At 43.0% G+C, this 25,279-nt stretch overlaps 1 protein-coding gene and 2 long non-coding RNA genes across 6 annotated transcripts in view; 2 read left to right on the plus strand and 1 right to left on the minus strand.

The window, feature by feature from the left end:
* Positions 1-22,737, plus strand: LOC119495318. The gene is made up of 3 exons (XR_005208440.1): positions 1-1,227; positions 6,732-6,733; positions 22,613-22,737. It is a non-coding gene; the product is annotated as an uncharacterized LOC119495318 (long non-coding RNA).
* The window catches only part of camkmt (calmodulin-lysine N-methyltransferase), a 173,207-nt gene that overhangs the window by 25,990 nt on the left and 121,938 nt on the right, over positions 1-25,279 (plus strand). The gene's annotated exons all lie outside the window — the stretch shown is intronic.
* Positions 19,293-25,279, minus strand: part of LOC119495317 — a 21,088-nt gene continuing 15,101 nt past the window's right edge. The window contains exons 2-3 of one of the 2 annotated variants that reach the window (XR_005208438.1): positions 23,231-23,235; positions 19,293-20,445 (exon numbers count right to left, since the gene is read on the minus strand). This is a non-coding gene — a long non-coding RNA (uncharacterized LOC119495317). The remainder of the gene's footprint in view (positions 20,446-23,230; positions 23,236-25,279) is intronic. The other variant, XR_005208439.1, reaches the window with a different exon arrangement.

The following is a 25,279-nucleotide window of genomic DNA, read 5'->3' on the forward strand; positions in this document are numbered from 1 at the left end:
GTTGGTGTGTGTGTGTGTGTGTGTGTGTGTGTGTGTGTGTGTGTGTGTGTGTGTGTGTGTGTGTGTGTGTGTGTGTGTGTGTGTGTGTGTGTGTGTGTGTGTGTGACAGGTGGGTAACTGCCCCTGGGACCCAGTGGCATATAGACATCGCTTTACTTACACATTGCTGGTGCACTGGAGCAATGTGCACCACACACATGCACACTAACATGTGTGTCTTGACAGCATGCTTAGTGGACTGTTTCCATCCATGCATGCACAGTGACGGGCAACATCACCACAGAGAGTCAGCTCTTTGTGCCGCATATAAACCCTGTTGAGTAGGCTGTATAACGAAAGGTCCCTTAACCCCGGTGACAGCGAGGAGTTTGATATTGAAACCCATGAATCTGTTCCCATGGGACCCCTTCCAGAGGCCTGTACTATGAAGTGAGTTCAACATATCTTCTCATTATCTGGCTTAACTAACTCTAAAAACCTACTTTCATATCTTATAATCACCAACAGCGTATATAAAAGTACCGGTAGCCCAGTAACGCAAGGCAATGCAAACAGTCTGCGTGACTGTAAATGCACAACTACGCCGTATTTATTAATTTATTTTTGATTTGCTCCTCCGTTTCACATAGTCTGCAATTTTTTTTGCCAGCTGTCCTTCCTGCATTTGTCAGTTTAATCTGTGTTGCTTTTAGCCTGGATTATAACTGTAACTTCTTCGTGTTTGTGTAATATTATCATACGATCCGCACACCGAGCTCTGATTAGGTCAGTAGGTGGTGCTTTTATACTCAACCCCCAGAGCAGGTTAGCTGTTCAGCATAAGTTACCATGGCGATCTCCCCCGGTAAGAAGTGAAGCACCGTCGTAGGACTGAAAACCCTGAAGGGGTTAAACCTGAAGTTACCTTGCTAACCCCAAATCCTGCTTCGTAGGATTAGTAGCTTACTCTATATTGTATCTTGATTTATTTATATTTTATAGAATAAATAATCAAATCAAATCAAATCAAATAATTTCATGCAGTTTGTGTTTCTATCTTAAAGGAACAGTGTGTAGGATCTGGCGGTATCTAACGGTGAGGTTGAGATTGCAACCAACTGAAGCCTTTCCCTTGTGCCAAGCTTGTAGGATTTCTACGGTGGCCGATGCTATCTAGAGCCAGCGCTTAGAGTGTGTGTGCGTGTGTGTGTGTACGAGGGAAGTGAGTGGTGAAGCAAGAGAGAGAGAGTGGCGGCAACGGCAGCGAGTAACGCGCAACGCGAGTAACTGCGACCAAAGTCATTCTGGGCTACTCTAGAGACATGGCGGACTTCGTGGAGAGGACCCGCACGCTATGTAGATATAAACTTCTCATTCTAAGGTACCAAAAACACAACGATTCTCATTTTCAGGTGATTATACACTAAAGAAAAAAAACTTTATTAATATTTTATTCCATTTCTGCAAAAAGATCTTCCTAATTGTTACACATCGGTCCTTTAACTATCCATCAACAAAGCATTGGACATCCCTAGTTAATCATATCCCTCCACCTCCACTGTCTCCAGAGTGAGCAACCCTTATACAGTTATTAGTTTCTTGTAATATTGCTTGTAATCTTTTAAGAGTTGCTTATTCTACTGGTAGATAAACTCTATAAACAGATTGCCTCGTCTTCCTTTACTGTCAAACACATGCATTTCCATGATATCTACCATAACACCCATGAGCCTCGCCAACTCCTGACCACTCAGACGATCAAAACAACTATTACGCTGTTATGAATGTTCCACTTACTGTATGTTTTCTTAGTGCTGATGTGACCCAGGCTTCTTAACAGCCCGGCGACCCACACACCCTGCGTTGCTGTTTGAAAGTGTTTCGTTTGATCCACTGTTCTCCAAAGTGTTCACTCTCACGTAATCTGTTTTTGTCTAAAACACATCGGTAGAAAACACTATAGAAAATGGAAGCTGTTACTGAGCTCAGACATATACAGCCTTGTGTCCGTGAGTTTTTTTAATTAAAGTTTAGAAGATAAAAACTTGAATTTATTAATTCATGCTCATGCTTTTTTATATTTATTTCTGGGCTTTTCTGTATTTATTTAAAGTAAATAAGTGCAAAAAAGTCAATAACACAAAAAGTCCAGTTGTAATGATGATCCCGTCCTCCATACATGCACAACAAAGTAAGACATGACAGCCCATTTGCACAAAAAAAAGACACCATGATTATACGCAAGGCATTTACCGTGCAATGCCTTTCTTATGTTTTGCCGCATTAAAGTTTTTGGAACAGGTTCGATTTTCAGCATTTTTTCGCATCCGTCAAAAGGCAAAAGAGAGTTGTTTGACCACTCGGAGCCACCGTCCGTGCAAACGTCATCATCCAAAATGGCAAGATAAACATTCACTCCTTCTCCCAGCACAAAGAACTTTACCATAAAGAAATAAAAGAATACAGAGATGCGGAATTTAAATATAGATTGTGGCAGCTGATCGCAGAACAGCTTGGAATCGGGGATGATCGCAAAACAAAGGATGTAACATTCCAAAAGTTTAGCCCCATTTGGGACTAGCGCTATCCATCGCACCCACATAATTAATTCAGTTTTGTCTTGTATTGCGAATTTACGCAACGAATAGAATAATAAAACGCATCGGACTCCGTGTGCAAAGTTTATGTACGTTAACATTTTTTATCGGATGACGGATTTTGCGTTGCGTTGCGTTGCGTTGCGTTGCGTTGCGTTGCGTTGCATTGCGTTTGTCACATGCTTCATGTGTGACGTGTTTTCTGTACTTATGTTACGTTGTTTTTGAACATATTTTTTACTTAGTTTACGAACTTATTTTAAGCCCAAACATGCCATTTTTTCCTAAACCTAACTGAGTGGTTTTGTTTGACCTAAACCTAAGTGATTGGTTTTGTTGCCTAAACCTAAGTGATTGGTTTTGTTGCCTCAATCTAACTGCAGACATTGCCGTAGTTTTGTTTCATGGCGTACCAATGACACACAAAAAGCCTAAAATGCGTCCTCATGCCACGCTGATGTCCGTGTGATGTCGTGCTGTTTACATGCCTTCCCGTGAGACTAGGTTGAACATGGACGGGCTTGGAGAGAAGAGGAGAGAGGGGAGGACAGAGGAGAGGAGAATGTCTAATAGAGATATATCATTACACTGTTATATGTGTAATCTATTGTGCTGCCATTGAACAGCAGCAGCATGCGTTTGGCAGTAGGCCATGCACACACACACACACACACACACACACACACATACACACACACACACACACACACACACACATACACACATGCTGTGCCTCCAGTGGGGCAGTAATAGAGGGTGTGAGTGTATTAGTCGCTACAGTCCAAGTGTTAAGTGCTGGCCTGGTGTGTGTGAGATCGATGACAGCCGGGCGGCATCCACACACACACGCACACACATAGGCACACACCGAGCTGTGACACATAGCCTGGGGTCAGGGGTCATACGCAAACATCTCTGTCTCTCAAACACACACAGACATCTGCCTCTACTTCTGTGTGTGTATATGCGTATGTATTAGAAACACTCTGTCTATTACACATACACACATACACACACAGCCATACATATACCCATCCTGTCCTGTGACCGTAGGGAGGGGCCTGCTGTCAAGCACCGGTGGTCCATCGATACTCGGGCAGAGCACTAATGCCTGCTGTCTGCTGATGGACGCTGGCCTGCCTCCAGGGACCATTATACTCACTGGGACACAGACAGACTCACACATACACAAACACACATCGGTGCACTACCATGGAACACATAAACAAACCCAGTACTCGCATGCACACACTCTATGAGTACTTGCAAGCTCCAACCCCACAAAGTCTACGTAAAGTAGATACATACAGGTTTGCATTTTAATGTGTATTCAGAGCACTGCATATCTTAACTCAGGGTAGTGTTGGATGCATGTTGGACATCCTAAACATAGACATGTACAGCAGCACTCACATTATGGCAGCTCTGTAACAGGGTGATCAGCCCGTTCACACGAAAAGGCATAAAAATGCCAAAATAAAGCAAGGCATTTAATCCGAGATTTCCGCGTGTCTTTTGTCTTTTCTTCATGTGTCCTGTACTGACGGCAATGTAAACGCATCCGCGAAGAAATGCTATAAGAGTTAGTGACGTTGTATAAAATGCAAAGAAAGGCCTCTTATGGTGGGTGGGAGGGGAGGTGGATTGGCCCCAACAAACACCGGATTTTAACCAGGAGACTGTTGTTGACCGGTGTTTTCTTTTGTAACATATATTTTTTTGTGTGATGTGGGTGTCAGAAAATATAAATAAAATCGAATATCGCAATATTATGTTTTGTGTTTTCTTTATCGATTCTCAAAAACACTATCGATTTTTAATTAATAGTTTACATGCAAAGATTAACTCAGTCAATAATTTATTTCATTCTTTATACTATGACAATTTTCCTAAAATTAGATTAAAAAAATTGAAATATATCGCCTTGCTTACAGTATCGCAATATATTGAATCATAACAATATATAAAAGTTAGAAAAACTGTTAAAACAACTCCATTTCCACAAATTGTAATTGGAAAAAAAGTTATTATCTTCAATATGACATGATGGATGTGGTAAAATCCTCCCAGTTCGTCTGTTACAGAATCTGACAGAAAAGCAAATTTAATGTCTTTCATGATCTTACTATAACTCCCATGCTGACTTTGACTATTTTCCCTTTCCAGTTAAGTTTAAACATATTTTTTATCAAGCAAGTTAGTCCAAGCAGATCGGCGACAGTCCACATCATTTGCCGCAGTGCATTGCTTTGCTACTGTAGCATTTTACGATGCCGTCCCACACAGTCCTCTTCTCTGCTGTCCTGAGCCAGACAGTATAGGGTCATTAGGTCATCAGCGTTCACATGGCTAAAATCACCAGAGTGCTGCGGGATCAAGTGCCGTGTTCTGATTCTTTGCCTTTGCTATCCATCCAACTGCAATCCAGACACCATTAGTGCTTACTCTTCTCTTCTCTACTTTACTGTTTCGCTTTAGTCCTTTTCTTCATCCTCTTTTCCTTCGCACTGGACTCCTCGTTTTTTGCCGCTCCCTCAAAATCGATCCAATTGAAGACACTCTCACAGGTCTGTAATGCTCACTGAGTGTCAGGCTCAGCTCCTCTTTAACTGAATTAGCTGAACAACTGATGTGTTGGAAAAGAGGAAGATGATAGAACAGATACCTAGGAGACCCCTTGAGTGGATGAAGTGAAGTTGGTTCATGTGTCTGAATTCTTCAAGTGTTGTACCCTTACCTGCTTACTATCACATGTAAAAAGTAGCCTTATAATAATCTAAATACAAAAGACTGAGCGAAACCAGTAAACCAGTTTTTTTTATGCCGCCATGCCGGCGACTGCCGTGGCATTATGTTTCAGGTTTTCCGTCTGTACCGTTCTCAGGACTGCCTTGAGGGGATTTCTTCAAATTTGGCATTTTAATTGCAATTAATCGCACGATTCTCCATAGTTAATCGTGATTAATCACAGATTAATCACCCATTTTTATCTGTTCAAAATGTACATTAAAGGTAGATTTGTCAAGTATGTAATACTTTTATCAACATGAGACTGGGAAAATGTGCTGCTTTATGCAAATGTATGTATATATTTATTATTGGAAATCAATTAACAACACAAAACAATGACAGATATTGTCCAGAAACCCTCACAGGTACTGCATTAAGTATAGAATAATATGCTGAACTCATAACATGGCAAACTATGGCAGACTATGACTTGGCCCCAAACTGCATGTGATTATCATAAAGTGGGCATGTCTGTAAAGGGGAGAGTCTTGGGTACCCATAGAACCCATTTACATCCACATATCTTAAAGGTCAGAGGTCAAGGGACCCCTTTTGAAAATGGCGATGCCAGTTTTTCTTTACCAACATCTAAACTAATCTTGGAGCGTTATTAGCATCTATTTATCTCAAGTTGTATTAATACGTTAAATAAATTAGTTGCATTAAAACGATTATTATCGCCTTAACTTTGACATCCCAAAAAAGGACCTATTGCATTTAACACTTTCCTTAAAGGGACTATTTGTAAGAATCAGAAGTTGCTTGTTAACAGCACCTGTGGCTGTTAAGTCAATGAAAGTCAGCGTCCTGTTGCTCGCGCTTGTGCTCTCTCTACATAGACATGAACGAGCATCACTCAAAGCAGTGAGGTGACACACGTCAGCTAAAAGCACAATATCACTCTATATTTCAGCTGCTTGGCAGTAATGTTAGCTGACCAGACGAAGGTCTCTCCATGAATCACTGCTGATCCTAGTGTTGGCTTTTCCTGCTTCAGCCTCCCGACCGCGGCCGGAGGGAACAGGGGAGACACTGGAGTTTTGGTCGGAGACGATAACGTTTCTCTCTGCGGAGCCCCGTCACTTCACAAGACACGGGAAACCTCTCTTGGTCTGGAGGAGCTGCAGCAGTTATTTCTGCACAAACGTCCACTGTACATTCACTAGATATTCTCAGAGCTAAACTAACTCTTCTGTAGTGTGTAGTGTGCACACATTCACGTGAGAGTGGAGCGAAAGAGCGAGAACGAGCGCGGTGTGTGAGTGAAGGCAAGCAGGCAGAGGAGCAGAGTACAGCAGAGACTCCGGTCCTGGAGACCAAAGCTACAGTCTCCCCCACGTCCTCCGACCACAGCCAGCAGTCCAGGAGTTGTTTCAGACTACAGTATCCATGATAATCGCATGTCACCCAGAGTTTACATCAGAAGTTACAGTATATCAGAATATATTGACTTTTCGGGGGATTTATTGATGACAACAAACCATAAATATTAAATAAAGCCAGTGTTATCCTTTAGAGTGAAGTGTGTGTGTGTGTGTGTGTGTGTGTGTGTGTGTGTGTGTGTGTGTGTGTGTGTGTGTGTGTGTGTGTGTGTGTGTGTGTGTGTGTGTGTGTGTGTGTGTGTGTGTGTGTGTGTGTGTGTGTGTGTGCGTGCGTGCGTGCGTGCGTGCGTGCGTGCGTGCGTGCGTGCGTGCGTGCGTGCGTGCGTGCGTGCGTGCGTGCGTGCGTGCGTGCGTGCGTGCGTGCGTGCGAAGCGTACTATAGTACCAGCCTCACTGCAGCTGAACAAATGCCTGATTAACACATTCAATGGAAGTGCTATAAGGAAATGTAACAGCAGTTTCTTTGTACATGTTAAATTGTTCGGATTGGAGGGGCATTGATCTCCATGCTCGGCTGCACGCTGTCATTACCAATAGATCTTTTAGTAATATTACATTTTTCCTGACTGAGAGCACTGCTTTTATGTACAGTAACAATTTGATTGAACACAGAGAGTCATTATACTTTGAAAAAATATCACCAAATAGCATTGTGATCTCATTCAGCCCCTTTGGCTGTCAGCGACAGCAACAATGAGAAGTCTGGTTTTGTTCCAATATTGATATCTGTGCTGTATGAAATTCCTCATTAGAGCAGCTAATTACTACCCGACACTGCAGCGGAGTCTTTGTTTTATTGGCTCGGCACAATAAAAAGGCATCCCTAGAGCTCCCGAGGAACCACGGTCCCATAATATAATAACATAAGGGGAAAAGTGTAACAAGTTACCACAAAGCTCTCGGTGTTTGGAGTAAATCCATATTAGATGAAAAGAATAATTAGAGTTGATAGAAGTTTATGGCACAGGGGGAAGTTGACGTCTTCTGAAAGGCTTGTAAGTGCTGTTAGGGGTTACATACTTAGTACGGAGGCCACTCTTTCTTTTTGTCTCCGTCTCTCTGTGTCTTTCTCTGTTTATTGATTAAAAAACACACACTAAAATGCCTCATTAAGCCCCACTGTGGACGACAAACAAGCAGAGTTGTAGAGGGGACGGGGGACGGGTGGACGGGGGACGGGGGACGGGGTACGGGGGAGGAGACGAGTGAGCAACACACACAGAGAAGACATGAAAACAAAGTGAAACATGATGAGCGAGAAAACAGTGAAAGGACACCTTGAGAGAAGGAGAAAAGAGGAAGATGGGTCCTGACAGGAGAAGGGGGCTGTCTACAGATGTGCCTGCATCAAATACTGGCAGCCTGCGGGCATCATCACAGTACAGGCACACACACACACACACACACACACACACACAGAAATGCACACACAGATGCACAGTGATAACCCATCAGCGCTGGCCAAGTGTTGTTTAATCCAACCTGACTTGCACTCGACAGAAAAAGCAAATTCACTTCCACTCACAGTCTGGAAAACGGAGCACTCTTCACATAAATGGCAGCGCTCTGAATTACCCCGTTTATGTGTGCGTGTGTGTGTGTGTGTGTGTGCCCGCTGGCATGCACACACACTCCACAGCTCATGTTTTTTTATTTTTGTGATGATTTTTTTTCCAGCGTGTTTGTGCGTGTGTGTTTACATGTATTGGTGGTGACAACCTCTTCAGCAGTACCCCCTTCATTGTGTGACAGGCAGATAGCTAGGCTGCTATGCTCCCTATTGTTAGGGGGCTGTCATCAAACCCTGCTTGTACAGCCAGTTGTACTGCCTGTCTGTGTGTGTGTGTGTGTGTGTGTGTGTGTGTGTGGGGGTGTGTGCTAATGCAGACACCTGAGCATGTTTTCCTGTTTGTTTTTTTGTATGTGCATGTGAGCGTTCCGTGCATATAGGTGAGTGTGTGTTTGATTTGTTTATCAGTGGCGCAATGAGAGAGAGAAGAGAAGATGAGGGCTGACGGTCCATTGTTTGACAGACTGATAGTTTGGCTGGAGCGCTCCACTGTACTCCCCTTCTCCTCTCCATTGTTATGTGACTTGTCATTAAGCCCTTGTTGCCCAGTCAAAATGGGCCGGAGTGCTTGTTAGCCACAGCACTGTCATTTGTGGAGAGGAGTAGGTGAGCTCGGCACAAACACACACACACACACACACACACACACACACACATACAGAGATACAAGAGGGCAGCTTCACAGAGTGGGTATACTGCAGATGTGAAAAATAATTTTTGCTCGGTATCTATGGTGCTTGACGTGTTATTAACATTCTCATATAATACTGTTAAAAAAAAGACACAAGCTGCGGTGATGAAATTAGCAGGGCTGTCCTCACATAAATTCTTAGTCGACCAGCACTCAACTTCAACTAATTGACCAATCGATCGGTTGATTTAATTGACAGATCTAATTTACAAAACTGAGTTTCTCCACAAAGAAGCCCCACTTTAAATCTGGTGTTTACCTGAGATGTGCTCATAAGTTTCTTGGAAATGTCATTCAGCATAAAAAAAAGCCTAAAAGACGACTAATCGACTAAAGAAATCTTAAGGCTGGCCCACGCTAAAAGATGTTTCAAATCTTAAAAGATTTTGAAAATGTGAGAGACCCCACACATAATGACATGTTATGTTAAGTTCAACAGTTATTGTCCCTATAGTGTGTGGTGAGCAACGATTTGGCCAAAACAGCAAATTAATCACATTTCTTATCTGTTCAAAATGTACCTTAAAGGGAGATTAGTAAAGTATTTAATACTAATAAATATGCTGCTTTATGCAAATGTATGTATATATTTATTGTTGGAAATCAATTAACAACAAAAAATATTAACAAATATTGTCCGTAACCCTCACAGTTACTGCATTTAACATGAAAAATATGCTCAGATCATAACATGGCAAACTCAACAGTGTTATTTGGCCTCCTTCACGACAAGCTAGTATGACATGGTTGGTACTAAACGATTCCTTAGGCTTTCTAAGTTTCATATGATATCTGTATCTTGAGCCCACTACAACCTAAAAATTGCAAGTTGCGTTAATGCGTTAAAGAAGTTAGTGACGTTAAAACGAATTTGCGTTAACGTGTTATTATCCCGTTAACTTTGACAGCCCTAGTACAAATGTATGATATATAGTCAACATGTCAATCAAGCTGATTGGTCAATCCAAACTCCTATCGGGAGGTGGGTTTGAAACAGAAAATTGCATAAATGTGTACACAAAATCAGTACAACTATAGAAGAAGAAGCCACGCGAACGTCTCTGAAAGCACCCTGTGCATGTTTGTGTATAGCCTGTAGAAGCATGTTCCATGGCTTAATACAGCTGTTTGCATACGCAACACACAAGAATATGAACCCGTGACATCCTCGGACTGTCGTTGGACTGACGTGCTTGAGCCTCAGACTCATTTTACTCTTAGTTTGTGTATTTCCTTTTTTATTAAACAACATTCAGGACACCTTATCTGATGTTGATCACCTGCACCGCTGCCAGCTGACAGAAGCACAGAGACAGAGATGGACATATAGCCAGCTAACCAGACAGACAGACAGACCAATATCCCTCTCTGGTCCATTTCCTGTGTCAGGAGGGGGACGAGGACAAACAGGTGATGTCACTTCCTGCTGAGGACAATCACACAGGAACAGGCCAGGAGCCTCCAGAAGTGCTGTGATCGCCATAACAACCCTGACCACAGCCAAGAACACACACCAACACAAACACAGACACACACACATACACACACACACACACAGCGGCACTATTGTTAGCTCCAAACCGTTCAGCTCGGTTTATTGACACAATTTTTGAAGCATTGTGTCTGTCTGTGCGTCTTTTTCCCCGATCTCACTTCCTTTATGCTTTTCTATCTCCCTCTTATTTAGTCAGTGTTGTGTGTGTTTTGTCTTTCAGTTGCGTACATATCGCATTTGGTCTAATATCTCTCTCCTCCTTCAGCTTCATGCTGCATGTTCCGTGGTGTCAGTCTTTACACAGCTTACTGTTCATCAACAAAAGCACATCAATCTGAAACTGCTGGAAAACACTTTGACATCTTAAATATTTAGTAAAAGTAGTAGCGTGGGCGGGTGGCCAGCGTGTACTATGTAATTGCCGCGTCCCCCGTTTGAATCCGGCTGTCATCCCGTCTACCTCTTTCCCTTTCTTTCTTGTCAAGTCTCTACTTACAAATAAAAACGGCAAAAGCCCCAAAAAGAAAAAAAAACACAACTAAACCTTTTAAGACATGTTGAATATTGTTAAAAAATCTGACATGAACGCAGTACCGCTGTCTGATCAGTCACTTTACCTGTTGTTTACAAGGCGTTTCTATTATAACCACCTTAAAATATGCCTGTTTAAAGCTGCAGTCGGTCACTTTGAGCAAATAATAATAGTTATTTTTTATAGAATTGTCACTATATCCTGACATTAATGCATCAGACAGATAATCTGTGAAAAAAAAAAATCATGTGTCTTATAATAGCATTTGCAAGATTCTATCGCGCTCCTGAACAAAAACAACCAATCAGAGCCGAGCAGTCTCTGGGCAGCTGTCCATCACTCAATCCAACCAGACTATAGGCAGCGCTGATCCAATATGAATCAAGATTCTGTTAGTGTAATGCCTATTTCTTTCCTCAAATGTTTTAAGAATATTGTAGTGTACTGTTTAGCTTGACATAAGAGAGTTTGTGACCCCGGCTGCCATGTTGAAAACACTCGAGCCAAAACCAAGCACCGCCCCCCCGGCCGGAGCAAAGTTCCTTATTCTAGAGCTCAACAGATTATCCGTCTCATGCACTACTGGCAGGATATGGTGACTGTTTTGTAAAAATAAATATTAAGGCTGTCAAAGTTAACGCGATAACACAAATTGGTTTTAGCACCACTAATTTCTTTAACGCATTAACGCCACCTGTTAGAGAATCTAATGAATCCTATAGCTTGTCACAAAGGAGGTTAAATAACGCTCCAAACTTAGACGAAATTTTGGTGAGAAAAAACTGGCATGGCCATTTTCAAAGGGGTCCCTTGACTTCTGACCTCCAGATATATGAATGTAAATGGGTTTTATGGGTACCCACGAGTCTCCCCTTTACAGACATGCCCACTTTATGATAATCACATGCAGTTTGGGGCAAGTCATAGTCAAGACAGCACACTGACACACTGACAGCTGTTGTTACCTGTTGAGCTGCAGTTTGCCATGTTATGATTTAAGCATATTTTTTATGCTAAATGCAGTACCTGTGAGGGTTTCTGGACAATATCTGTCATTGTTTTGTGTTGTTAATTAATTTCCAATAATAGCTAAATATATACATTTGCATAAAGCAGCATATTTGCCCACTCCCATGTTGATAAGAGGATTAAAAACATGACAAATCTCCCTTTAAGGTACATTTTGAACAGATAAAAAAATGTGTGAATAATTTGCAATTAATCGTGATTAACTATGGACAGACATGCGATTAACCGCGATTACATATTTTAATTGATTGACAGCCCTAAAAATTCTTATCGTTATTATTAATTTATTTATATAGTTTCCACCCTTGCAACTGTTTTTGCATGAAAGGTCAAAGGGTCACTAATGAAAACAAAATATAATTGAAAACCATGAAACTTCATGGATGATGCAGTGACATTTGTTGTCCCACTACATGCATCGTTGTAAAGCGGTACGCTCTATCATGCACTTAAAGCACGAACAAAAGGCTGTAAGACCTTGTGGAGGTAGTAATAAGAGAAGGGCCTTTCAGGGCCACAGTGCTGCTCTGAGCCCTGACCTGCAGTACCTCCTGTGGCCTGAAGGTGGGAGCAGTGGCTGCAGTTTGACAGCTCTGCCATAGTAGAGGAAGACCTCCAGCACACACACAGAACAGCTCCTTAACAACTGTCTGGTGTTCTTGATTGAGTAAAGGAAACATACAAAGGGAGGATGCAATTACTAAGTGGAACAATCTCATTCAAATAGTCCTGTGATGAATTATCTGCATTTAATTTCCCATCACTATGTTTTAACTCACGTGTAGTTGATGTGGGATTTGATGGAGTTTCTTTCGTTTTGTTTTTGAGCTAACTTGTCCTGTTCTTAAGGGTCTACTCTAATCTTTTCTACTTTGTTTTTTCCAGGAGTGACTTATAGTAAAAAAAAAAAGCTATGGTGAACAGTTGATTACACATTGTCACTCTCTCCGTATTTACCTTGATGTGCGCTCTTATGTGTGCTCTTAATTGATTGACTTGTTGCTATGGATCGCCTTGTGGTCGGCACCAGTCAATACTGTCAGGTCTTAGTATTCCTGGGTGAGAGGGGGAGAAGGAGAACGGGGGAGAAAGAAACAGAAAGAGAGAGAGAGAGAGAGAGAGGGGGGGGGGGGGGGGGAAGATATTGATCAGGTTGCCGTGTGCATCGAATTCCAAGTTTACCTGACCTTCCAAACTGCTGCCATCATCACCGTATAGTGCACCGCTGATGTCCGTTCCTCTGTCTCTTCCTTTCTTCCTGCTTTCCTCACTTCACCGTCCTCTTGTCTCAGCCCCGTGCGGATTTGTGCATGTGTGTGTGTGTGTGTGTGTGTATGCATGCTTGAGCTGCAGATAAAGCCTAAATTGAGCTGTTTTGATTGTTCACTGAGAGTGCCCGCAGCACAAGGCCCCTCGGCTGAGGAGCACACACACACACACACACATACACACACACACACACACACACACACACACACACACACTTCCTCACATTCAGCCCGCTCCAGTCACTCTGCTCTCCTTCTCCCCTGCTTTTTTTTTATTAAGTGGTGTTGGCAACAGCAGTGCAAATTCTTTTAATTACTAGTCAGAATAACTTTCTGTCTTCTGGGATGTAGCGGGGCTACTTGTTAACACCAAACAGAAAAAAAAGCCCCCTGCATGTCTTAATGTCTCACAACCACTAATACGGGTTTACACGTCTTGTTTTGTGGGGCTAGATTAGCTTCAGGGCTAACTATAGGGAGGTTGTTTTGACTTGGAAAAGAAATAGTCTTAGAGACTTTACTGGGGCTGTCCTCAACTAAACACATTAGTAGTGGAGTGGTTGTCGAGGATTTATTAAGCTCATTCATCAGATGACTTATAAAATTGGTCAAATTGTCTTTGCAAATGGACAGAGTCACGTAGAAGAGGTGGAAGCCCAAAGGGGTTTCTTTTAAATGTTTATTAATTCATATATAATTTTCACTATTCATTGTGTTAAGTTCCGATGGGGTTAAGATACACAAGAGAAGTAATATAGACTGAGTGTGTGCTGTACCAGCTCAGTCCCACAGTGGTTTGTGAAATAGTCACGAAACTGAATGTATTGATTCATGTACACAGACACGAATTTCAACATTTGTTTTTGTGATGGTCAGCACAAAATCAGTTCATATGTGATCCATGTAACTGTGAGCTGTGAAGTATAAAGAGCGGCGAACGGCATGTAAGGAGGAGGTCACGCTGGACGGGTGGGTCAGAAAACACAGGACTTTTGCCCCGGAGACGTGTCCTGGTGTTCGTGTCCCGTATGAAACCACGAAGTCAAAGTTGATTTATTTGTCACATAACTTCCGTACTTAAGTCACAGCACTTCTGGAGTTATTTTAACCCAAACCACAATCTTTTCCTAAACCTAACTAAGTAGTTTGTTGCCAAAGCCTAACCAAGACGATTTTTTCCTAAACCTAACTAAAGCTTTGTTTATGCTCACGCGAGACACCGTTGAGCGGGCCTCCGTAGATGGTGCGCGCACTACAAGTATGCAAAGAGGCGTTTATGCTCAGTGCGTTGTTCGTTGCAATATGCTCCGGAACACCAGGAGGCGTACAAAATAAAATATTCTATGGATAAACAAGAAGTCAACAAGTGGCACCAGAAAGTAAAGTAGGCTGCCTGGCAACAGTAGTAAACACTAAACACCAACGTACGTACCGCCAAACATTGGCATTTGTGTACTGTAATTATTGCTGTCGCTTAACACCAAGTCCGAATTACTTTGTGTCTCTCGGTGCTTCCCCTTCGGGTCGCCACTCCATTTCCATGAGACCTTTTTTTTTTAACTTTTACAAAACAATCTCTCAGATTCTTTCACAGCCTAGAGCAAAAAGCTTTGTCTTTTCTTTAAGTATTTAATGTCATGTGTCCCTGTGGTCTCTCAATGAACAGTTGTAGAGATGTCTGTACAGGCCAACCTGCTCGGCCAGTCTTCCCTCAAAGGCGTCCATGTTGAAATGAAAGGCGAGCAGCAAATTCAGAGGTACACGACAGAGCACCGCGACAACTTCGCGGAGCCTTCGCACACCATGTGAAAGCGGTAATTTTCTGCGTACGCACCTCGCGCCGGCTTCATCAGGACGACCATAAACCTAGTTTAGGCAATTGGGATGCACCGATACCAGTATCGGGTATCGGGTCCGACACTGTGCTCACAGGTGGAGTGCTGCCTAACTTGAAGGACATATACACCAAGAGATGTGTAACCAAGGCAAACAAGATCATTGCTGATCCCAGTCACCCGAGCCACGGCCTCTTCATCAGGAAGCAGTCCAAGAGGAAGCCTGGCTACATCAGCATCAGAGCTAAAACCAACCGCCTCAGAAACAGCTTCTATCCCCAGGCCATCCGGATGCTGAGCTGAGTCTCACAACTGACCCTGACCCACTAGAGCCCTGTCTCTGTCTCTATCCATTCATCCATTCGTACCCACCTCCTCACCCTTGGTTACACTGCACTTATTGCACCACACACTTACTTGTGTGCGGGTGGGTGTATATTCTCTGTGTATATTCTCTGTTATTTATTTTATAATTGTCTCATATTTATCGAACAATTTGCTCTTGTTGCTGTTATATTTATATGTTTATAAGGATGATTGTATTTAATTCATTATTGTTATTCAATTGATTGAGAGATCGATCGATTGTCTATTATACAGGGATGAGAGAGTAACAAACAGGAACAAAGAATCTCACTGCCATGTCAATGTGTATGTGATCAATAAACTAAACTTGAACTTGAACTCATGTTCTCGTACTCGCAAAATGGCTCCGATAAAACGGCACCAATACCACTTTGCGGCCGCGAGACACCTGCGCACCGCCTCGTATGCGGGACTCCCCAGCCTGCCGTGTGTCGCTCACACCCTACAGCTGGCTGTTAACGAGGGTCTTTTGGCACAGAGAAGTACTCGTATCGGTACTCGGTATCAGGGATGACCCAAATGTAAGTACTTGTACTTGTGCTCGGTCTGAAAAAAAGTGGTATCAGTGCATCCCTATTAGGCAATTTTATTTTGAAAAGACTGGAGTGGAGTTGACACGTGCGTCACGTGTTGCTGGACATTCATAGGAAAACGCCCGAAAAACACGTCGTTGAAAGTTGTGCTGAGACTCACGAAAAAAAGGGAAATTAGTGTACAGTAATCAAAGAGATTAAATATCGTGACTATTTCAAGAACTGCTGTGAGACGCGTGTGTGTTGTAGATCTAGTGATGCTCACATAGATTTACAATCAAAAGTCAGTGTGTGAATATGAAACACTGGTGTTTATTAATATAAATAAGATCACCACACTCATGATACAGCATGCTAAGGTGCAATTATTTGCCCTTGTCACTTAATGCAGTTATTTCACGATAAAAACCAGGTCACATTTAACTCCACTAACAGTCTAAAACCGATCCAGCCAATGTCCTCCTGCTCAGCAGAGGCCTCCCTCGGGAATCCCTTTGCTCATATACCAGATGTAGAGAGATGCGATGGCATGTCTGGTTTCACGGGGATTTAAGAGGGGAAATACATATTTGTTGATTTGAAAAGGGAATGAACCTGAACCAGAGTCCAGTGATACCATACAATTATGCAAATGCACACTTAAAAACAAACTGCACGCAAGCGATTTGGCGGAAGCGCTTTAGGAGAGTGAGAGGTGTGTACGTGTACACGTGGATGTTGGCACGCCGAAATGAATGCACTGGACATTGTTCTGTGGCTGCGCACGCGCACACACACACACACACACACACACACACAGAAATACACACACTCCAGGGATGATGTCTGGCTAGGTGGATAAAGTAGTGCTATTGTAATTCGATAGATGGCTTTCCCTAAGATAATCTGCCTTAAACAGATGATCATTTTGGGAGTAGATTTGATTGATGTGGGACAGGCAGAGGAAGAACAAGAGGGAGATGGAGAGAGAGAGAGAGAGAGAGAGAGAAAGGGAGAGAGAGAGAGAGAGAGAGAGAAGTGTGTCTGTATTTCTGTCTGTGTGTGTGAGAGACAGAGAGAGGAAATTAAAAGGGTTCGTATGGTGAAGAACATTATTTTGTGCCAGCTGGACTCTAAATGATGCTCAAACTGGGACTTATCTCTCTCTCTCTCTCTCTCTCTCCCTCTGTCTGTCTCAGTTTCTCTGTCTCTCTCTCCATGTTGTCATTGTTCAATTGACCAATCACACTTTGCTATTTTCACTTATTTTATATCCCTTTTATATAGCATTGGTGATGCTGTGGGCCTTTGAGCGCCATTCATGTTTGACCCACATCATTTGAAAAACTTGTATTCTTTCTTATTGTCGCAGTACTGATACACTTTAACTGTTGTTTCATGATTTGTAAGACATTCTAAAATATGTGGTTTGAGTCGAGGTTAGTTTTGGCTCCAACGTGGTGAAAAATAATTCGAGGCAAGAGCAACCTTTCTGGATAGGAACGGATTTGGTCCAACTCTCAGAATGCAAGCTGGCAATGCTATTAACTGGGACGCATTAATGCAATTTGCGATTTTTAGGTTGTAGAGGGCTCAAACTGAAACTAGAAAAACCTGATGAATCCATCGGTACCAACCATGTCATACTAGCTTGTCACGAAGGAGGCTAAATAGCCCTCCAAACTTACGCAAAATTTTGGTGAGGAAAAACTGGCAAGGCCATTTTCAAAGGGGTCCCTTGACCTCTGACCTCCAGATCAGTGAATGTAAATGGGTTCTATGGGTACCCACGAGTCAATTATGCCTTTTAATCGCGATTAAATATTTTAATCGATTGACACACAACATCACTAACAGATCATGTCAATATCATTTGGGACTGGCAGGTTTTTAAAGGGTCAGTTCACTTAAATGACAAAAAATACATTTCATTATCCACTTAATGACTCACTTAATATTTGCGTAGTATCTAGCTAAATTTGGTTTGTTTTGGCAAAATAAACCAAAGCTATCTGCACGGCTGGATTACACTAGAGGTACTTAAGAAAATAGATTTTTTTTTCTAATGTGGGGGAATTGACCTTACCCCTGTTGCCCTTTCACAAACGACTATTCATAACATTTATAATTCATTTAATATATTTTCTGAATCTTAAACAGATGCAGAGGGTTTTACTGTGGTTTACCAACTTTCTGTCTCTCTCCTCATCAGCTTCTCCGGGGCAACACTCTTCATCCATCCACCCACCACCCCTCTCCCATCCCTACTTATATTCTGAGTAACCTTTCATTTGCTGAAAAAGGGAGATATTGGAGTGAAAAAAACTCTCTTCCTTTCCGTCCACTCACTTCCAATATATTTTGTGTTTTTTCTTCTCCTGGTCTCGCTCTCTTTTCCCCTCTCTCTCTCTCTGTCTTCCTGTCCCTCTCCTCCCAACATAATCCTCCGCTCAAGCCCCTAGGTTGCCGTAGAAACATCAATAACATTCCTGCTTGACAACATCTTAGTGCATTAAAGTGGTCGTAGGAAGACTCGACCCAACAGAAGCGCACACACACACACACACACACCAGACACACACACATACACACACACTAACTGAAAGCCATCACTAGGATTCCCGCAAAAATAGCAACGGCTCTGGCATGTTTGAGTAACAGAAAGAGGGAAAAAAATCAGGAAAATGTGCTTATATATTAAAATCTGAAGGATTCTCTCTCATTATGAAATGAGGAGGAGTAACTAGTACATTTAATAGAGTTCTGCAATATTTCCTTTCCATTTAATGAACTAACAAAGTGAAGATTGACACTTTAACGCACATATTTGGTGCAGATATTACACAACAACCTTTTACATCTTATTTTCTTAATTTCTTTTGGCATCTTTATGTGTTATGACGTTCTTCATGGCTGCAGGGTGTCGTAGTGTCAGGAGGGTTAACAATCGTCCACTCTGCTGCTTTGTTGTGGAGCGAGATCCTTATTCCCCGTCCTCAGGTGTGGCTCTGTGTCTCTGAACTCTGACCTCCCATGTGTATGGGGGAGGAAGGTCTTCAGGCTGCAACTTAATGATTAGTTTCATTATTGATTCATTGTAAATTAATTGTATAAGAAGATTGTCTCAATTGTTTGGCCCGTAAAATGTCAGAAGATAGTGACAAATGCACATCAAAAATATCCTAAAGCCCAATGGGACGTCATCAGTCGCTTGTTTCGTCTGTCCAACAGTCCAAAAGAAGAGAAGGTGGAGCCTGATCATTTTTGCTTGAAAAATTATCTACAATCATCAATTATTAAAATAATAACCTCCCCCCCCCACACACAAACAAACACACACACAAACACACGCACACACCTTAATAGACAGTTCTCAAGCCCTGCCAGGTCCCTCCATACTACAATAGCTGACACTTCTAAATATCCAACTACTCATTTATTTATTTATTTGTAATTCCTTCCTTATTATTACCACATATTTATTATTATTATTATTATTATTATTAATATTTGTATTAATAATAATAATAATAATAATAATAATAATAATAATAATAATAATTTGAATGTATTCAAGATGGTATTACTAGAATTATGTTGACTGTTATTTCATCCTTTTTTAGTTTTTGTTCTGTTGGTTTTATTTGGTTTGTTTGGTGATAAACAAGGTGTTTCACTCTGAGCGCCACCTTGTTTTCATTTTATTTTCTCGGGTATTTCTGCCCTGCTCTTATCATTGTCGTACTACTTGTCACTGCTGTTTTTGTTTTTGCACCACCAATAAAAAAATCAAAATAAATAAAAAAAAATCTGTAAATAAAAGATTGTTTAAATAGTCAATAGTTCCAGATTAATTTTCTGTTGTTTGACTAATCGACTCAGCTCCATAACATTTTCCTCTGGGTATAAATAAAGCATCACAAATGTGTTCCAATTGACGTTTTTTTTTTTACCTAACTGATGTTTAAAAAATGCCTCTCATTTGGACACTTCTTGAATAATAACTCAACTCATATTTCTGTGTTTTAGGAAGCCGTTATGGTCCGGTTGCTGTAAGGTCAGGGGGATGAATTTGAGAGGAAAATGTACCTTAAAGGGTTTCAATAAACTTAATCATAAAACCTTTAAACATCAAAATAGTTCAAACTACGTTTTCCTCTGATCACGGTCGTGTGAAACAAGTGAAGTAAAATATCAAGTAAGAGGACGTGTGTGTGTGTGTGTGTGTGTGTGTGTGTGTGTGTGTGAGAGTGACAGTATATCCGCTAGAGTCCACTCTCGGCTTAGAGTAACATCACATCCCGTCTCTCTGTCTGTCACTTCTTCTCTGTCCGTCTCTCTTCCTCCCGCCCTCTCTCTCTCTCTCTCTCTCTCTCTGTCTCTCTCCCTCTCTCTCTCTCTCAGTCCATCTCAATTAATACTCTCCCACCTCCCTTCGAGGGCCTATTATACATTAGCCCTCTAAATCGAATCTCATGGAAATTGCCAGGGAGACTAACGCTACCGGTTTGACTGACACTGCCGCTGGATTTGTATTCAGCGCGAAGAACGGCCGAGCACCTACACATGCAAAATGACATACGCAGACTCGTGAACATGCTGGAGCGGTCAGCCACATGCTTGCTAAACGCTGCTGAGCATGAAAGTGAGCAGTTTGGACACAAGAAACACACCCGTACAGTGATATGCTTTTGAATACACACATTTATTGTCATACAGTACAGTACAGGGTTAAAGATTGTGTGCGTGTATATATGTGTGTGTGTGTGTGTGGCGATAACGATGCTCTCTCTCTGTGACAGCGGCTGCAGATTGTTCCATGGACAGACCTGTCATCATCCCAGTCAAATTATTCTGATTGGCTGCTGATTTCCTGATGGCGTCCCTCTGTGTGCGCGCGTGTGTGTGTGTGTGTGTGTGTGTGTGTGTGTGTGTGTGTGCGTGTGTGTGCGTGTGTGTGTGTGTGTTTGATTGAGAGCCTGTGTGCTTGCATTCTTGCATATGGGATTTGTGCGTGTGTGTGTGTGTGTGTGTGTGTGTGTTGTGTGATTTCCTGATGGAAGCCCCGTTTCATCATCTGTTGCCGTTCCCACCTGTCTCCACGGTGACTGTGCTGTGTCTAATCACTTGATGTGATTTGTGTTGGTAAAACAACGTACCTTCCTCTGATGAGGGCCTCCCCCCTAGTGTGTGTGTGTGTGTGTGTGTGTGTGTGTGTGTTTGATGCAGGCACCCTTCGGGGCTTCCAAATCAACATTGTCAAGATCCCGCTGTCCCATTATACAGAGACAAACCTTTTTTTCTGATACACACTCACACACACACACGCACTCTCCAGGCCAGATACATACTGAATTGGTAGCAGATCCTTGTTCAACACCGTGCAGTTGTCTTGTGAAGCAATCAGGACAGATTTTTCATACCTTCCCCAGTTTTACTTTACTGTTTTACGTTGGAGACTTTCACACACACTCACACACACACACACACACACACACACACACACACACACACACACACACACACACACACATACACACACACACACACACATACCTTGTGAGTGCTCGAGTCAGACAACCACATAATGGGCTAAAGAGGTACACGAAACAGATGGTTTTCCAGCTAGCCGCCTCACTAATGCTAACAGGACATGTCACACAGGGAAAGAGACCGAGAGAGATAAAGAGGAGGGAGAGCAGAGTCGGGAGTGATATTTATACAGGGACAGAAAGTGACAGAGATGGACAGAAAAATGTACGTTTGTAAGGTTATGAAGAGAGAGGTGCCAGAGTTATTACTGAGCGAGTGGAAAAAGTCCTTCCTTTAAAAGGGACTGTAAGTTTAAAGTAACCAAACCACGAATGCAAACCGTAGCGTTAATGTTTCCTGTTCAGACCTGGTATTAACATGCTTCCTCAGTGACAGCTCTGAGTACAGGTGTGAACACACTCAAGACGCATTGAGATTCGATCTCTCAGACCACATTCAGAGGTGGTCTGGGCCACATGTGGCCACATTCTTTTAGCAGTGTGTACGCGAATGCGTCCAGGGCTACATTAAGGACCGCCTACTCGTCTGACGTTTTTTCACATCACAACTCAATGAAATTATAGTTGAGTTGGACCAAAGCCCACTTGGTGATTGTTGGAAAGAGTAACGACGACGGTTCAGGTGAGTTTTATTTTGTTTCTGTCCAGTTTGAATGAAGTGTTTTATGATGCTCCGCTACGTACAGCTGATCTCAACATAAACAAAAACACACGTGGATGATGGTGCAAGCTGAACTGAGAGAGGGTGGGGGGGTCTGCGCTCTCCGAATGCCATTCTAGTTTATTTTGTGAGAAAGTTCTCTTCTATTAAACACTGATGCATCAAAGCAGTTTGGCATATTTAAAGGTCCAGTGTTTCGGATCTGGCGGTATCTAGCGGTGAGGTCAGGAGATCGCAACCGACCGAAGCCTCTCCCGTGTGCCAAGCGTGTTGGAGAGCTACTGTGGCCGACGCGAAAACGCGAATGAGTGTGTGTGTACGAGGGAAGTGAGTGGTGAAGCGAGAGAGAGAAGGCGGCGGCGACGGGAGCGAGTAAAGTTATCGACTCCGACACAAGCAGGGAAAGTTAACAGTGTTTGGTTCGTCCGTTCTAGGCTGCTTTAGAAACATGGCGGTGCAGCATGGCGGACTCCGTGGAGAGGGGACCCGCTCCCTTATGTAGATATGGCTCATAACGGCTCATTCTAAGGTAAGGAAAACATAACGATTCTTATTATTAGGTGATTATACACTGAAGAAAACGTATTTATTAAAATGATATTCCATTTCTGCCAATAGATCTCCCTTATTGTTACACACACTGGCCCTTTAAATCATCATTAAAATGAAAAACAAAAAATGTAGTTAAAAACGTGTTGAGCCGGGAGCGTGCATCTGGATTTTTTGGGACCTGCGCTGCTGCTGTTTTTGTGACAAATTTACAAAGTTACTTCAGAGTTGAGTCCTTTTTTTTACATTATTGTTTAGTGTTTACATTATTTTCTCTATTTTGAGTCAGCGGGTGCACAGGAGTGTATGAGGACATGTGTTAAAGACGCACAGAAAATGGCAAAAAGACAAAGAGACAAGAAACGAGTCAACTGCATCTTTCCACTTTCTTTCCAATCTCAGCCCTTCTCCCAGCCCTACACCCACACTGCACCCAGGAGACTGTGTGTTACCAATCTGTGCCAGGCTGTGAAACATTAGCGCCATGCAATATTCAACAGGACTAAGTCAGGCTTTTAGCATCAGGCGGGCGGAGACTCTATATGTTTAGAGGCGAGCCTGCAGCAAGTACAATCTGATTAGCTAACAAGTGAGAGCTTTCACTGCCTGGGATTGTGTTGGGTGTTTGTGTGCAGCTGTGTGCGTGTTGCTTTTATGTGGGTATACTCTTAAAGCGTATGTGTGCCATCATAAAAGATGCTCCTTCCTTTTCAACTAATCTGTAGAGGGTTGAAAAGTGAGAAATGGTGCAGGAACGATGCGCTGAATGAAATGTCGAGAATGGCGGTTGTGTTCACGGATCAGAGTTACAGAAGTTGCTTCTTTAGTTTCCTTTCAGTTATGCTTCCTGATATTCAAGCGTGACCTCTCGCACAGATTCAAAAAGCAGCGAAGATGTTATAGTGTTTGTCGGAGCGGGAGCTCAGGTGTGTATTCTTCCACCGGCTTTGTGTCAGCCACCTCTGACTATTTCACACACACACGACCACAAACGCACACACAACATTCCCCCCCCTTTGATATCACAATGCAGTGTACTTCTTTCTTCAACAATAACCTATTCAAAGCCCTCTGAACCGTTGTACTGTAGCAAAGGACAACACAGGGTTATAACTCGCACATTAAAAAGTGTACAACTACAAATAAATCAATAAAGTATACACATAAAGCATTCTCTTCGTCTTGCTTTGGCAGTGAGAGATGAAACAGAACTCTTTGCTCATCTTGTTTTCCAACCTTCATCTGTCTTTTCCTCACTCCTGTTCGCCCTCTTGGCCCATATCTCTCATACAGATTTTCACCCATTTCTCTCCGTTCTAACTTTCCCCTTCTATTTCTTTCTTGCCGTCATCCTTCCTTCTTGATGTTACTTCTATTCTTTTATCCCCTCCTGTAGGGATGCACCGATACCGAGTATCAGTTTTCGGGTATCGGGTATCGGGTATCGGGTATCGGGTCCGACACTGTGCTCATGTACTCGTACTCGCAAAACGGCTCCGATACAACGGCACCGATACCACTTTACGGCAGCGTGACGTTAACCTCTCGTCACCATCTTTCAGGTCCTATCGCTCACGCTCCACCTCCCCGACGGTGCTGGCGAGACGGGCCGGTGGTGCGCCCGACCCTCCGAGGCCGGGATCCCACCTCAGCCGGCACGCTCCGGCCCTCACTTTCATTGCGCCACAGGGTTTTGCTTGCACCCTCTGACTCGCGCGTGCGTTAGACTCCTTTGTCTGTGTTGGGGGTGGGTTGCAGACATTGCCACAGACCCCTGGCGCCTTTTACGCGAGCCGAGTCCCGCCCTGGGGCGCACTTAGGACAGTCCGCCCGGGTGACACTTTGGCCACGGCCCCCGGGAAGCACCTTCGCCCTGAGCCTTTCCAGGCCGACCTAGAGCCGGTCGCGGCGCACCGCCTCATATGCGGGACTCCCCAGCCTGTCGTGTGTCGCTCACACCCTCCAGCTGGCTGTTATCGAGGGTCTTTTGGCACAGAGAAATACTCGTAACGGTACTCGGTATCAGCAAGTACCCAAATTTAAGTACTTGTACTCGGTCTGGTATCGGTGCATCCCTACCCTCCTGAATGTTTAGCACCTCTTCTTCATGGTATGATGAACAGACGGACAGTGAGAGAAAGCTGCTAAATTAGAGGAAGACACTCCATACTCTGCACAGACCATTAGACTGTATATGAAGATGGACGACGCGTCCCCACTTCCTCTCACTGTACAGAATTGAAGCCATGATATCCCGGATACGGGAGCTGCAATCTTTTGATTTTGACGTCATTTGGAGCCAGAGTCTGCGCAGTAGTGATCGGGCGGTGGAGCCGCGGCATCGAGGTCGCCCGTCAAACCGATCACGAGCCGAGCACTGCCGCAGCAAACTGAGACTCCAATGCAGAGCTGCCAATGACGTCTCACCCCCTGTTTTTAGCATCATATAACTAATTAAAACCAAACTTGTC

Source organism: Sebastes umbrosus, chromosome 10 (genome assembly GCF_015220745.1).
Source record: "Sebastes umbrosus isolate fSebUmb1 chromosome 10, fSebUmb1.pri, whole genome shotgun sequence".
Lineage (NCBI taxonomy): Eukaryota > Metazoa > Chordata > Actinopteri > Perciformes > Sebastidae > Sebastes > Sebastes umbrosus.